General features: G+C 41.6%; 1 protein-coding gene across 1 annotated transcript in view; it reads left to right on the top strand.

The window, feature by feature from the left end:
- Positions 1 to 641: 641 nt before the first annotated feature.
- The window catches only part of ctnna2 (catenin (cadherin-associated protein), alpha 2), a 574,287-nt gene continuing 559,949 nt past the window's right edge, over positions 642 to 14,979 (top strand). The window contains exon 1 of the mRNA XM_080414083.1: positions 642 to 653. The gene's annotated coding sequence lies outside the window, so the exon portion shown is untranslated. The remainder of the gene's footprint in view (positions 654 to 14,979) is intronic.

Here is a 14,979-nt window from a genome sequence, read left to right as displayed (position 1 = left end):
GTTCCACCGAGCACCGCTATCCAGCCAGCCCGGTGCTGAAAGCTCGTTGAGGCTGGGGAGTTTGTGCCAGCCTCTCGGGCTACGGGGGACTCCTTATTTCTTTGGTGTTTCGAGCCCAGGTGGGCGTGGTTATATCTGCCTAAACCTATAAGTTACCCTAACCTCACAGAAAATATGCCCAGTGGTTCCCAAACTTTTTTTGGTCGCGACCTAAAAGAGAAATTTGATGTCTTTCCCCCAGGACCCAAACTATAGTGAAAATAGCCGATCTACAAGCTCACAGCGGTGACGTTTTGTGAGCTGGTAGATCTGCTATTTTCACTACTTCTTAAGTTTTTTTAATGCATTTTTTAAATGAAATTTAGATATTTTTTTATGAATAATTGTGAGAAAAAAATTTATTTCGAAATATTTGCTTTTCCCCCTTAAATAATATGTTTTTAAAAAAAAGGGATATTTACTTGCGAGTAGGGACCCCTAAAAATGGGACCGCGACCCACTGTTTGGGAACAGCTGCCTTATAACCTAACCTCAAAACCACGGGCGAAACACCTGGGAAAGAGTGAGTCCACTCTGGCAACATCAGCCACAGTAGCATGCTATGCTAGTGTAGCAGCTAGGCTAAAGAACACACCGGGACACCTTCATTCTGGGTAAATAGCGTGTTTAAATGTGAAAGACATGGATCGTATCGCTAGGCCAGGTACTGCGTTATAAGTGACGGGCTGGTTCGCGAAGAGTTTAACCCATGATTTGTCCCCCTTCTGGATCCTCCAGTGTCCTCCCCTTCTTTTTTAGCATCCCACCCTCATCCTCCTGCATGGGGTAATTTGGTAATGTCTTTGTCTGGCGATTTTGCCTTTGATATTATGTATTTCTCTCATAATGGCTTGACAAAATCAGCGTTTGTTTACCTTTGTTAAAGGATCTGTGATAATTGCATCCTTTGTGGAATCTTGTTGAATTGTTAATTAGGCCTGCCTACTTAAGGATGTTTAAGTGTTCAAGTGCAAAGCCCTGCTGAGATTGGAAATCTAGCAGATTACTTTTACATTGTGGTATTTTACCTGACTTTTTCCTCTGCATTTATTTACCATATTTATATGCCATGTCAAATACAGCTATTTACCCATGCAATAGGAATATTAAGTTGACCAAAAAAAATTGCCTTTTAACAATCTGATGTGTCATCCATCCTTTATTGTGCAATGATTAGTTTGTCACATCTCTTGCACTAACCCAGCTGAAGCACTCTGTCTATTGTATGGGATTGTTGGATGCTGGAGTAAATATAGCTGGTAATCATATAAGTCGAAAGTTGGACTTTTTAACTTTAAAGGAGGACTGACAGCATTGTAAATGCAGTAGATACAGTTTAGAATCATGGCACATTTGAATCCAGATCTTGTGTGTGTGTGTGTGTGTGTGTGTGTGTGTGTGTGTGTGTGTGTGTGTGTGTGTGTGTGTGTGTGTGCGTGCGTGCGTGCGTGCGTGCATGCTAACCACTTGAACCTCAGCATGCCTATTCTGGGGGTAACATTAGCCACAAATAGACAGTCTACAAGTTGAGCTTGTGAATTGGCTATTTTTGGTGAAGAGAATTGGTGTAGACTGAAACAAAGCAGTGCAAGTAAAGATCCAACTCAGGCCGTTTACTAAGTCTAGAGGGTTTGGCTAAGTTACTTTCATGAGTTATAGATTGTGTGTAAGTTGTATCTATTATTGTGCACCGTTATAGTCAGGCCAAGGCAGTTAATGACTCAGTGGAGTTTGCCACATTCTGTCCCTGTAACAAGAGCAGTATGCGGAATTTCAGAGGCCTCCAGGGGTCACATAGTGGCTGTATTTAGAACGTGGACTTTTGATTGGCACCGAGGCATGCACGGAAGACTGCAACTCAGTACTAGCAGTGGTTGGTGTGGTGCTGCTCTGTGTTCTTTTCTCATGATAGTATTTTCTCTTCCTTTCGAAAGACTGAGTGGGTCAACCTTCACTAGAAGAGGTGGTAGAAAGTACAGTACATGTTGGTAAATGTGTCTCAAAGTTTCAAAAATCATAAAAATGCAACACGTTACGCTGTTCTGTCTCTCGATGCTTGCACTAGCGGTGGTGTTTGTGCATAGGTTGAGAAAAGAAAGGACAGAACGAAGCTGAAAACTCTAAAAGCGGGATGTTTTCACTGACTTCACTTTCTGCTGTTCAGAACTGTGGAATAATTTACAAAGAAGTTCAGTAGACATGAGACATGTGGACTAAACCTAGTCATATGGTTAACGTACGGTTAACTAACTTCCTTTGTATCACTGGGTTTGGGTTTGGGGAAAGCTCTGATTTATGGCCCAAGCACCACAATCAATGATAGTCAGGATTGTATTGTGTTGCCTGTCTCCTGAGAGGGGAGAGTGTATTGGCTGTTGTTGTACAGATGCAGAGCCTCAGGGTAGCCATGGTCTCCCCGCTGCCTGGAACAGAATTGTTTCCCCTCTGCTACCGTCTCTCACGCCAACACTTGGATAAATGTGTGATACTACTACAAGAGATGAGTGACAAAGCAATAGAACCCGAATGGCCAATAGCTTCAGCTGTCTTCTATGTTTGCCTACCACATAATTGTGTCCTATCTTGAATACTGGCTACATGCATTCCTCTATAGATGTATGCTAAGATGTCAAATTAAACTGAAAAGCTTCACCAAAGGTTTTTTTTTTTTTTTTTTTTTTTTCAGTTAATTATGATTAGGCTAACAGGCTTTATAATATTTATATGAGGCCTATTATCCTAACTCTGATTATTATTATTTCTGGGGTTTTATTCTCAACTATATTGTACTCTGAAATTTGTTTGAATTTGAATACATACATTAGCTGCGAAATACACACTCCAATCTTTTATTCAGACAACGATTTTTTTGTGACATGGCCATTATTTCCCTTTCTCCTTCGTGTGATTATCTTTATCTATCTCACAACACGGTCCATCTCCATGATCCAGCAGTTGGATAGAAGTGTGGTATCAGCAGCAGCAGTTCCCGGCTGCAAGAAAGAATGAGGTCATTGTCCTCAGCTGTTTGTCATGTCCGTTAGCCTGCGTAAGACCACACCCACGTCCACATGGCTGAGGGAATGTTACTGCTGCTGTGAAGTTTACATGGTCATAAACCAACGTAATGTTCTGTTGAACCACCGCTATCCACAGCAGTGGTTCTCAACCTTTTCAGGCTGTGACCCCCCCCCCCAAAATGATCATATTTGAACTGGGGACCCCCCAAAATAATCATATTTGAACTGGGGACCCCCCCCCCCACCCTGACAAACACTTGGAATGTAGGAGTTGAGGCATTTTGATAAATATTGTGAAAATAGCCGATCTACAAGCTCACAACGCCTCGCGTTGCGAGGCGTTGTGAGCTTGTAGATCTGCTATTTTTTTTAGCTTGTAGATCTGCTATTTTTTTCTTAGATTATTTATTTCACAATTTGGCCAATGTTTGACTATCTATTGAAAAGGGTATTAAAAGTCCTTAAATTGTGTCACTTCACTCACTGTCATCTTGGGACCCCCTTAAATTCATGTGGGTCCCGACCCACAGGTTGAGAACCACTGCTCTACAGTCCCATGGTTGTTGGTCTCACTTTGGCTGTATGTTTGATAAATACAGTGAAAAAAAAAAAGAAGTGAATTACATGTGTTTTGGTAAGCATAAAAATGTATAGCTTCACCACCTGTAATGGTGCTATTGTACCCTGTTTTTGAAAGAATGGGCTGTCCAGAGAGCCTACACTATCTACACACTGACTGAACACATATTGATTTAAGTAGCTCCTAAAAGTTCTCTACTCTATGCTTATCTGTTATTAATTTATTTAAGGGCAGATCAATGTTTGGCCATTTGGAAAAAAATAATTAGGCTAAATCATGGAATGCCTTTTACTCAGCTGCGTGTGGTGCTTTGATAACAACTTTGCTAATTAAGGGGTGAAATTACCTCTAGTATTGTTGTTGTCTCAGTTATAAAAAATAGCCATAGGAATGGAGAAGAGGGAGTTATTAAAACATTAAGGGGCTAGAATTCCCCAAGACACAAGAGTGTTTTCATTATATTTTGTACATTTCCATTATAAAGCCAGCATGTGTTTTGAAACAGTTGCTGCACAGAGCAATTCCAAGCTTTTGTTAGATCGTTCAAGATAATAAAAAGAATTACGATTCTCTTACTCGACTCCCATGGATGTCACAATCTTCAAGGTAGACTCATAGATTTTTGATAAAAATTGAAATTGTTAACGGTACCTTCTTTGTTGGTGGTGGTAACTATGAGTTTTCAATGCCTTCAGTGGCAGCAAAGCCTCTCTTCTCTCTGACAGTGGTGGCAAGGAGACGTATTCTCCTATAATTTGTTTATCATTGTGCACATATCGTCTCTGTCGGGTGGAAACCTCATACGTCCAAAACGGTTACTTTTCAGGATTCAAATTCAAAAATAGCAAAAGTAGCGGATCTACAAGCTCAAAGCGAATTGCGCCGCATTTCGAGCTTGTGGATCTGCTACTGTTGATGCTTTTTTTGTGACGCTGTAGTATGATCAAGTAGGGCGTTGATTTACGAGAAAAAAACACAGCAACAATAGCAACAATATCCTTATTTAGTCACAACACAGTGAGATAATTAAGCAATATTACGTGATTATTGGCACGACAGTGATGCGGTCAGGAACGAGGCGGAGTTGAGTTCCGCAAGCATCACTGAAGTGCAATATAGTGTAATATTTGTTTATAATACAACAGTTACTATCAAAATAAAACATTTTCATATTGTGGGGCATTTTGCTCTCAAAATAACAACCTTTCTGCGAGTGTTATCTCTGCTATCCTGGAAATACATGGTCCCTGTTTACTCAGCCAGTCCAGTCAGCGCTAGACGACTTTTCCCAAACTGAAAACACAGAGAAACAAAACTTAACTGTTAGCTCAATCTCATTGTAATTAAGATTTAATTAAGATTGGGCCTGGACCGCTGGCGTAGGCTCAGTGTAGCCTGACAGTGTGTCGCGGGTTCGAGTCCCGATCCCGACGGCCTTTGCTGCATGTCTCTCCCCGTCTCTCTCTCCCCATTTCATGTCAGCCTACTGTCCTGTCAATAAAGGCATAAAAGCCCCCCCAATTTTTTTTTATTAAGATTTAATGCCAGATTTAGGTACTACGTCTGCAAACTTCCCATGCAAACTGCTAGCCTAGCCACTCCGTCTGAGTGATCAGCACAGCTGATTACAGCCAGGTGTGCTGTCATGCTCGTTTGAGCACGGGTAGAGAGCGTATTTCAACCAATCGGATTGCTTGGTCGGAACTTCCTGTTGTGTAACAGCATTTCAATCAGTGTAACAGTGGTGTCCATGTTTGACGTGCTGAGCTCCTTCCACAGTGAATTCATTCATGGTGGCTGCTCAGCACACGGTGGAACTTTTTCTTGCTGTCTGGCAGAAAGGGGGGGGGGGGTGTATGTTACTGCACGGCCGGGCAGGGACCCAAACATACGTCATTCATTATTATTATTATAACATTAGGTAGATCAACACTAGGGCTGTGAATTGTCTGCTATCTCACGATTCGATTCGATTCCGATTCTTGGGGTCACGATTCAGATTTTTATCGATTTTTTCAAAACAAACGATTCTCGATTCAAAACGATTCTCGATTCAAAACGATTCTCGATTCAAAACGATTCTTGATTCAAAACATAGGATTTCAGGATCTACTCCAATCTTCTGGCATGATAACAGAGTACATTTATGTAGCTTTTATAATTGTAAAGGTTTTATCAACTGATAATAATGTAAACACACAAAGGTAAATCCAAGATCCTCAATTTCTTTTATTTTCTTTTATTTTTTTAATCGATTTAAAAAAAAATAGAATCGATTCTGAATCGTCCAACAGTAGAATCACGATTCGTATTCGAATCGATTTTTTCCAACACCCCTAATCAACACCCTAATTTATAGATAGACAGATAGATAGATCGATTCATACATTACTCATACTACAGCATTACACAAAAGCATCAAAAGTAGCACATCCACAAGTTTGTGGCCCGAAGCGACGCGCTTTGAGCTTGTAGATCTGCTACTTAAGTGGCAGTTTTATCTATATGAGGTTTCCACCCGACAGATGTTTTGCTTGGTCAACTACTGCCGTGTCAGCCCTCGGGCTTATCGGATCACCCTCTTAGTCTTTTTACCAGTCCCCTCACCCAGCAAGTAAAGGCTGGATATCGTTGCTGTCGGGGCAGAAACCTCTTATCGCCATATTCTAACTGTTTTTTCGTAAATTAACGCCCTACTTGATCATACTACAACTACAGCGTCACACAAAAGCATCAAAAGTCAAAGTAATCAAAAGAACAAGATCTGCTACTGTTGAATTTGAATCCTGAAGAGTTTGGGACATACAGTATGAGATTTCTACCCGACAGAGACGATATGTGACAAGAATAACCTCTCATTAATATGCATATTAACGTCTTTAATTATTTATATTTACACCATACTTGGCAAAATCTTAAGTGATACTTAACAGTTTAAAAACATACCCTTGCTATATGTGGACATTCATGCGATCAGGATATGAAAATGCATCTTCAGTAACTTGTTATTTGTCAATAAGTAACACATGTTACATGTAAATAATGACTATGGTATGAGGAACATATGAGGTGCTTTTAAATACTGCGTAGCCTACATGTAAATAGCTGCCCTCCTTATGGCTATATGCAAAGAGGTATTTGTGTGTACGCATGCACACGTGCACACGCACACATGTACGCGCACACACACACACACACACACACACACACACACACACACACACGACACACACGACACACACGACACACACACACACACACACACACACACACACACACACACACACACACACACACACACACACACATACACACACACACACACACTAATCTGGTTCAGTTTCTAGTTTTAGTTTGGACTGAGGTCATTTAAATATGGCCATGCATCATATTCTACATTTTTTAAATTGAACACCTCCGTAATGCATATTCTGCTTTTAGTATCAAGCCTACTGCTTGGAAATCTGTTTAGTCCGTGGACGGTCTAATTTATCTGCTATTAACCTTATGTAAAACATGTATTCCTCAATGGGTGGACACTTACAGTACATTGTGGTCAACCATCAATTCATTTAAATCTAGATTACTTACGCAATACGCAGTATACACATTCAAGGCCATTCACACTGGCAAAAAACTTCTCTTTGCCGTGTGAGGTATTGGTAATGAAGTCTCTAGTGCTCATTCACTCTTATATGGGAGTGATTTTTCTTTATCCGTCTCTGCCAGAGACACCTTATTGTTGTTTTGATTTCAACAAATGCACCCTGTGAGAGAAATCTAGCTTGAGGGCAGGAGAGCATATCCATTCCTCATTCTCTTCACTGTTGATTGTGTGGCGGGCACGCGCTCTCTCTCTCTCTCTCTCGCACACACACACGCACACACACACCCCCACACACACACACACACACACACACACACACACACACACACACACACACACACACACACACACACACACACACACACACACACACACACACACACACACACACATACCATACACTCATCTTTCACTTTCTTTCTCCACCACAACAGATGCTACAGTTGGGACCAGCATGTCTCTCAGTATCAGCTTAGCTCCCTCCTCACATAACTATTCTTCCTGTCATTGTGAATTAACTGTTGTCGTTGGTTAGAGTGTTTTTCCTCTCTCTCTCTCGCTCTCTCTCTCTCTTTGGAAAGAAATCATTTCACTGGAATGTGCCACTTCCATTCATTAACATGCCTATGGAAATACATAGGCCTATATCTTAAAGTTATAGCCCATATCTCTTAAATTGATCCATTCAAGTCAGTCATTTCTCCATCCTTACTCAGTAAGCAACAGTTTTTTATTGTCACATTTTTACACTATGGGCTTGAGGGATGAGATTCGTTTGTGGTACGGCAAGTATGAAAATCAGCAGCCTGTAACAGATTTCCCTCTCTGGTTACTGCCTCGACAGGAGGTAGATAACGGCAACATATCCAGCAGAGTTGTTGGGCTCATGCATGGAGTGCTTTGGGAGGAAATTATAATACAACACCATGTCATTTAACTCCTTTTATAAGGACAACCTCTAAAAAAAGAACAGGCAAAGATAAGATGTCTCTGTTCTTCTGAAACCTTATCAAAGAGGTTCTCCACAGAGCTGTGATAGGTCTTTTCAAACAAACACACACACACACACACACACACACACACACACACACACACACACACACACACACACACACACACACACACATCTCAAAATTAGATCTTTGTTTTGTTGCTGATTTGCTCCGTTGCAATGATCAACTCATTTCAATTCCTCTCGTAGGTGGTACCATTAGACAGGCCTTAGAATTAGCTCAAAGACGTGACAATAGAACTACATCTATTACTATTACTTATTATACTAATAATAATAACAATGTAATGCAGTTGCCTAGGCTAATCTTTGGAACCAATTTCATATAGCACACATAGATCCCTCTTGTCAAGTAATATTACACTTTTAAACCTAATCATTTTGTAATATAAAAGTAATTACAATGGGAAGTAATTACTCTCTTGACCTTTTTGCATTAATGAACTGCTTTACATGATGGATACTTTGTTAGATAAGTGCTATAAAGAGAGATGGCTTTACAAAGTGAAGTCTGGAAGATATCGGTATCACTTGCAGCGCCCCTCATAAGCCCTTTTTACACTGCCTGTTAAAGGGGGAAAGTTGCGTCGTTCTGTGTATAATGTACGGAGATGGACTGGGGGGGTTGTATTTTGTACAGTCTTTGAGACGGCAAAGGAGGTAGTAACAGACCCAGATCAACGTCTGAAAAGGCACAACCGGCATGGAGGTACAGGGGTGTGAAGTCTAAAGTCTGCGCTGCGCACCTTCTGCCTTGATCCGCTCTCTGCTTCTCTTCAATATTTATCTTCCAATGTATTTCTGATAGCACAGGTTGCTTGCATGAATCCACTTTACTGTTCTCTCTCTCTCTCTCTCTCTCTCTCTCTCTCTCTCTCTCTCTCTCTCTCTCTCTCTCTCTCTCTCTCTGTCCTTCTTTCTCTCTCTCTCGCGCGTGTGTGTGTGTGTGTGTGTGTGTGTGTGTGTGTGTGTGTGTGTGTGTGTGTGTGTGTGTGTGTGTGTGTGTGTGTGTGTGTGTGTGTGTGTGTGTGTGTGTGTGTGTGTGTGTGTGTGTGTGTGTGTGTGTGTGTGTGTGTGCGTGTGTCAGGGACGTGCAGAGTTTTTGGAGAGGCAGGGGCTGGAATTTCAAAAGGGCACCGGACAGATTCTTTTTTACAAAACATTTCTACCCAGATTTAGAGGAATATCTCATTTTAAATTAACACTAGGAATCAAGGATTATACTGAAAACGAATATTTTTTGCTCAGACAGTAACTTTTGTATGAATATTATACACAACCTCGTTGCCCTGAACATGAGGAACATTGACCAAAACAATCTTTGCAAGAAGAGCCAGAACAACTCCCACTCCTAAAGTATTTTAAGCATTTGCTTGCCTAGAAGTGTCTGTCAGTCAGCAATTTTATGATCAATCAAAATTCAATTAGCAAATTGAGAAATTACACTGGACATGTGCGTGCGCCCGGCCAGGTTAGGTTTCGATTGGGCATATACTTCGTTGCGCGCAGTATCGCGTTCCGAAAATAGCCGATCTACAAGCTCACAACGCGTCGCGCTGTGACGCGTTGTGAGCTTGTAGATCGGCTATAATTCTGTGCACGACACCGCGCTCAATTAAGTATAATCGAACTTTACTGGAGATGCTGCATTCAAGTACAGGAGAATAAGAAAGGGGAAATTCTCTTGAATGCTGCTTTCGAGTACCCCCCTTTCCTGTCTATGTGTGCACGCGGCTGGTGTGGGTGTGTGTGTGTGTGTGTGTGTGTGAGAGAGAGAGAGAGAGAGATCGAGAGAGAAAGGGAGAGTTAAATGATGTTATGAAGTGAATTTTGTAACTTTAAAATTTTCTTTTTGACAACAACTTAGTGGGGTATACAATTTTAGCATGCTCTATATATTTCGAAAAACAGCTTTTATGTTGCTCGGTGAAGGAAAATGCTTCAGTGCTGGAGCTTCTGTGACTGCTGTCTGCTACGTCGTCAGTCCATTTTGCATCGGTATTATGTAAAATAAATATGGAGGTAATAGGCTAGCTGTAAATATATATAATCTAACTGCCAACAACAGCTGTCAAACGACACTAGAAGCTGACGCTGTTGTGCATGCATCTGATTCCACAATGCCGGCTTGCAGAAAGCACACACGGAGGCTGCTTTGTTTGGTTCTGTGTAAAAATGCTAAGGTGGCATTAAATGAATTGAAAACTATGTTTTTCTTTTAGAGCATATCTGTACTCATAATGTGAACATAGTTAGCTAGAAATGTCTGCTTGGGGTTGCCTATACCTATCCAGCACTGTGTCAGTCGTGGGGAGCAGCCGTCAAGGCACAAGGAAGCTGTGGGGGGAAATATAGTTTGTTCGACAGACGGTGCAAATTTGCACATTTGTGTTCTTGATAGGCCAAAACGTGAAGCGACCTGTTATAACGTCACCGTGAGGCCAATTTGAAACATTTGGAGGGTATCTTCCTTGGCCGATATGGGATTGTATGTGCAAAGGTTCACACCAATCTGACATGAATGGAAGTTATACAATTTACTAAATAGCAGCTAGTATGAGACTTTATTTTAATAGGTTTTAATCATGATGTAGAGGCAGGGGCATCATTTGGGCCTACAAGGGATGGTTATTACCAGGGGTGCACATACCTGCTTTTGGTCTAGTTCTCAGGGGAGCACCTGGAGATGTTGCTTGGTCCGCACCCTAACATTTTGCAGAATATTTGACGATTCGTTTTATACAACAATCCACTTGTAAAGATTGGTTTCTTTTTTTTGGTCTACCTACAGGAAGTAGATAGACATTTGAAGTACTTGAAATTGTTGGTAACGGCGGCGGTACTCAAGAACGCTTCTTTTCGCTCTTTCGTTTATTTTGACCACGCATGCACACTTTGTGCACCAGTTATGTGCACCCCTGGTTATTACCGCCTCACCTCATATATTCTTGACCTGATTCACACAGCCAACACTCAGCAGACAACAGTGGGGGTCCATTGCATTGGGGTTTTTCAACTACGCGTGAGTGTATTATCAGCGGGAGACCGGAAGTAGGCTTTAAGGAAGTCGCATGCTAATACATAATGGCTTGTCATAATGTTCTTTGCGATGGTCTTAGGCTGATGGTGTTGGTGGGCGTATACTGCCAGTTTCTGTTTGCAGATCGGTACAAACGTGATCATGGCATGGCCAGAGGTACAGTAACAAGGGTTGCATAGGCTAAATGGTGTGGTCCATGGTTCTGTTCTCCCATGTGGGCCAACTTCAGGAGCCAAACACTACACAACTGGACACCTGACAGTGCATTCTTGCTAATTATTGTACCAATCTTTTATCTATCTGACAGATCCATTCCACCTGTGGCTAATATAGTTTCACTGCTTTGTGTGATGATTTGTTGAATTATTATATCTTTTTTCCACCTACACTTTTAATTGGAGGAGGTCATGACAAACACGTGTGTTTGCTTAAGTAGCGGAGCTAAACCACAAGAACAAGTAGTGGCTGGAATAGGGGCACACGCAGCAAATAGGCTTTCTCCTTAGTTCATGCTGTATTGAAAGCAACACCCCCTACCTACAGTCTCAATGTTTCAACCTTTGCCCTTATCAAGGTAGTTGTTGTGGTTTTCAGCAATACAAAGGCAGATAAGCAAGCCTTTCTACGAACTAGACAGGCATTTTTTACTATTTTGAAAAACATTTTTAAATAGTTAAAAGGGCCGATCTACATTGACACGTTGTGATCTTGTAGTTCGACTATTTGAACTACCGGTATTTAAAAAAAAAAAATCAAAATAGTAAAAAATGCCAAAAAGGTTTAGGCATAAGGGGTAAGGCAAGATAGGGCAATATACGGCCCTGCTATGTCCCATATAGCATTGCCTTGGAAAAACAATCATGCCTTGTGAGTTGACCGGTGCTCTGTAGCGTTGAGATACAGTAGTTTCCTCATTGGCACAACCATGCAGAAATGTCACTGAGCGCTGCTGCACTGCACTGCATTCCAGTGTTTTCAGAACAATCTCTCGCAGTGTGTTAGATAAGGCATTTTCAAGTTGAGAAACGAGACGAGTCAAGACAAACATTGTGATGAGGCCGCAGGCTGTGTGTGTGTGTGTGTGTGTGCGTGTGTGCGTGTGCGTGTGTGTGTGTGTGTGTGTGTGTGTGTGCAAGCGTGTGTGTGTGTGAGCTTTTCCTCTAGGAGACGAGGAGAACAAACAGCTTGTATCAATAGTGCTATTGAAACCCCTTCAAATATTCAGAATCAATGTAGCCTATTGAAAATGTTATATTTATGACAACACTCAACCTGATAGATGCGCACATTAGAAGTGAGCATACGCGATGGGCAACGTAATGATGTGTACACCCTCCACTACACCAATGCCTGACATTAATTCCCCCTTCATCCTCTCTCTTCTACAGAGGCACACATCTACTCTTTATTTTCCCACATTATATCATTGCTTTCATTGTGGCGTGGACATACAATTATGGTAATTCTATTTAGGTTAAGTATATTTACATTGCAATTAACTTAGACATTTCAATGATATAACTAATGAGCTATCAGAATGAACAAATAAAAAAACACAGTTGAAGATCTAATTGGAGTCAGTGTATCCTCCTCTGGAAGCGTTTGATGCCTTGGTCTCAGTGAAGAAATTGATGGAAGAGGGACAGAGAACCAGGAGACTAAATCCTGGCCCCAGGATATTGCATAAAGCCCCAGTGAGTTTAGTTTTTCGGTTTCTTTTTTTTCAGGCTTTGTCCAAGCCTTTATGTGCTACTACAGTGTAAGGCTGTCAACGAAGATTTTCCATATTCAAATATTCCATATTCGAATATTCCTTTGAATATAAAAAAATAAAAGAATGTTCGACAATAGAAATTAACTCATTAATCACCAGAGTAAAACATTGTCTAATTGTGTGTGTGTGTGTGTGTGTGTGTGTGTGTGTGTGTGTGTGTGTGTGTGTGTGTGTGTGCGTGTGTGTGTGTGTGTGTGTGTGTGTGTGTGTGCATGTGTGTGCGTGTGTGTGTGTGTGGGCGTGTGTGTGCGTGCGTGCGTGCACACACACACACACACACACACACACACACACACGTATTACGCTGTCTGCTGTCAGAGCTTTTCCTCTAGGAGACGAGGAGAACGAACGGCTTGTATCAATAGTGCTATTGAAACCCCTTCAAATATTCAGAATCAATGTAGCCTTCCTTGCCAGCGATTCAGAGCGTTTTCACTAACCTTTGAAAAAATCATAGAATATTATTCTTCACAACGATCCATCCACCGTTCTCTTTAACAGACCTATCCGAGTCTCATAGAATCGGGGGGGAAAAGTGTGCCGTCGTGATTATCCGTTCCATAGTTATTGGCAGTTGAATGTAGGTTGTTTTCGCCAAAAAGCAACAGAAAGAACTCAAAGCAGAGAAAAAGGCCCCTTTTCCAAATACATTAGAATGGCAGTGAATGTGGCTGTGAGCGTGTGATTTGCTGCTTCACCGCTTCACCGGGAGTCAAATGGTGACAAACACGTGTGTCTGCTTAAGTATAGCGGTGCTAAACCACAAGAACAAGTAGTGGCTGGAATAGGGGCACACGCAGCAAATAGGCAAATAGGTTAGCGAAGAGCGCCATCTAGCTTAAACACTGAAAATACCTGCACACGTCAAAACACATCCTTGGTGGTGTGGGCTATGGACCGACACAGGTCAAAACATTGGCCTCCTGGTGCCGCTATAATAGGCCGACGTAAATAATTCGGGGCAGAGGTTCTGCTCTGGCAGTGTGTGTGCACAGTGTCACGCCAATTGGGCCAACAGTGCCGGAGATTAGTTGTACACAGACGGACGGACGGACGGACGGACAAACACACACACACACGGACGGACGAACAGGGGCGAAAACATTATCTCAGCCACACTTTCGGTCTGGCGGAGACAATCAATTCCTTATTACAGACAGACACTGTAATGTAAGATATTAAAGTTAATGGTCACCACAAAGTCATCCTGTAATTGTTTTTTCTAACTCGCCATCCGTCTCTCACAAATGTGGCCTTGGGATGACAATTGTGTGCCAAATTAGCCTGTCAGTATCTTCATCTACAAGCGTCACAGCCAGCTGAGTCTGGTGTAGCCCTGCACCCTCCAATTAATGTCTGAATTAGTCACTGCCGATAGCGAGCTGTCACTAAATTCCATCCCAAGCAACAGAGTTTCCAAAGTCTCACGTGTGACCTTCATGAATTGAATCAAACCTTTTGGTTCCTGACTGAGTTGCTCATGCTGTTTGATTTCTTTCTTTCTTTCTTTCTTTCTTTCTTTCTTTCTTTCTTTCTTTCTTTCTTTCTTTCTTTCTTTCTTTCTTTCTTTCTTTCTTTCTTGGCTGTTCGTTTGGGTTTTTTGTTTTAATGCAAATCTGAGCCTTTCATATTCAAGTCTAACTCTTAAGCTAAAGTAGAATGAATGTTTTAGCTCGGTGGAGAGGGCCCATTCAATGATGACAGTTAAGAACGATGGCCTGCTGAGTCAGACCTCTGTGCCAGTATCTCTATTGATTGAACATCTCTGATACGAAGCCGGTGCTTCCACTGGTGTATTAGCAACATCTGAGAGAGCAGATGGTAATGACTATTAGTATTGAATACTATTGTCCCCAAATGGACACCCTTCAAATTCACATTTAAACATGTGACTTGTAAATCTTAAT

Source organism: Gymnoscopelus braueri (genome assembly GCF_963280865.1).
Source record: "Gymnoscopelus braueri genome assembly, chromosome: 2".
NCBI classification, from domain to species: Eukaryota; Metazoa; Chordata; class Actinopteri; order Myctophiformes; family Myctophidae; genus Gymnoscopelus; species Gymnoscopelus braueri.
This window is presented reverse-complemented; position numbering and strand designations above follow the sequence as displayed.